The 1,908-nt window shown below is 51.2% G+C and overlaps 1 protein-coding gene across 1 annotated transcript in view; it reads left to right on the top strand.

Annotated features, from left to right (window-relative positions):
* Nucleotides 1-1,908, top strand: part of LRP1 (LDL receptor related protein 1) — a 94,583-nt gene that overhangs the window by 26,137 nt on the left and 66,538 nt on the right.

Raw genomic sequence — 1,908 nt, 5'->3', positions numbered from 1 at the left:
GTCTGAGTCCTGTGACTGTGAGTCAGTGTCAGGGCCCAGCCAAGTTCCTTGGGAGCCACGTTCTTGTTCCCTTTGCACCCCCACCCCCACCCACCGTGAGGAAACAGCCCAGAATCCCTGGGGGGGGGGGAGTGGGGAGTGGGGACTGGGGAGAAGGTTGCACAGAATGCCAAGTCATCATACCTGTGGCTGGGGAGGGGCAGGAGAAGGCCTTCTAAGGTGAGCGTGGGTGAGGTAGGGTAAGAGTAAGCCACACGCAGGTAGTCCACAGACTTGACTGGTAGAGGTTGGAGTTCAAGGCAAGGGTTGCAGAAAGTCACTAATTCAGGAAGTTTCCAGATTGCAAGAGGCATCACTTCTAATGGTGGCAGTTGGAGAGGCAGCCAGGGGACAGGAGTCAGCAGGTCCTAGAGAGGAGGGGCCTTCAGGAGGCCAGCGGAGTCTCCAGACTTCTTGCCTCCTAGACTTCCTGTTGCCCTCACCCAACCTCACTCCCCTTCCTTAGTCCCTTTCTGGCCTCTTCCATCTCCTCTAAACCCTTGGCTTAGACTGAGTGTGGGCACCTGGCCTCTCTCTCTCTTTTCCCACTGTCACCTTTCTGAACCCCCAACCTTCATTGTTATATATATATATATATTTAATTTGCCAGAATGTGGAGGGCATGTGCTCTCACAGGCTAAGGAGGAAACAGAGAAGGAAAGTGAGAAAGCACTGCCCATGGGGAATGGCCACATCTCATTCTCTTCTCTTCCATCACTCCTCCTTTCAGGATTTTGGACATGCACACATGCATGTGCATGTGCACGCACACACACACACACACACACACACACACACACACACACACCACACCCCTGGCAGGTTTCTGAAGCTGCCGGATCTGGACTTAAACTGTGCCAGTGGTCACGTGGGATCCAGCCATCTTAGCCACCGTGCCATGAGCTGGCCCAATCCCCCTCTCTTTCTGAGTCATTCCAAATGAGCTTCAGGGTCCTTTCATGGCCCTCCACTGAGGTGCTCTCTTCCTGCCCTATCTTATCCCCCACTCTTTCTGACTCTCCCTGGGACGTGAGGAAATTGGGCAATAAGAACATTGACGAGATGGGAGTGGGGGTGAGGTGGAGGAAGTGTAGCCTGTTTACCACTGTGAACCTTTCCCTTTTGATCTCTGTGGACCCTATGTTTGAACTACTTTTCCCTCACACTGGGTTAATCGATATGCATCCTGCTTTTCCATTTCTAAATTTTATGCAACATGTTCAACTTCCAGTCAGTGCTTCTGGTTAACCTGAGATAACCAGACTTACCATATAAGTTGGTGAAATTCTAGCCAGAAGCAAAGATGAATGATATTTTAGTTAACCTGGGTGTTCTTATCTCAAATAGAAGTAGATTTTAAAAATGTTATATATACAGGAATGAGCTGGTGGACCCGTCCTCTCTACCTCTTGGTGTCATAAGAAGACAGTCCCGGGACCAGCAGTTAGCCTAATGGCTATGTTGCTGTTCTCCCACGTAGTCGACTGCGGTTCAAGTCCTAGACCCGGTGGCTTAAACTCACACCGGGCGCGTGTGCGTGTATACCCAAGATCCCAAGAGGAGAGTGGAGGAGAAGGGATTGCGGCATCACCGTCCCCCCTGGGGAATGATTTCTCGCTTTCTGTCTCTCTATCTCTCTCTGCCTGTCTGGTGAGCGAGCACGTGCGCCCTATAGCAAAAACCTCTCCCCCCCCAAAAAAAAAGATGGCTAGAGTTAGAAAAGCCTGTCAATCAGCTAGTGTTTGCCCAGCGCTGCCTACATGCCAACAACCCTGAGCTCAGAATAGGGAGTGGGGGTGTGCTGAAGAGACTCAGAGACTTGTCTTTGGAGAGACCAGATATGTTGCAAGACGGCCATGTGGAAAGACA

Source organism: Tupaia chinensis, unplaced genomic scaffold (assembly GCF_000334495.1).
Source record: "Tupaia chinensis unplaced genomic scaffold, TupChi_1.0 Scaffold150006_1, whole genome shotgun sequence".
In the NCBI taxonomy this organism is placed as follows: domain Eukaryota; kingdom Metazoa; phylum Chordata; class Mammalia; order Scandentia; family Tupaiidae; genus Tupaia; species Tupaia belangeri.
The sequence above is the reverse complement of the archived record's forward strand: the minus strand, read 5'-3'. Positions and strand labels throughout refer to the sequence as shown.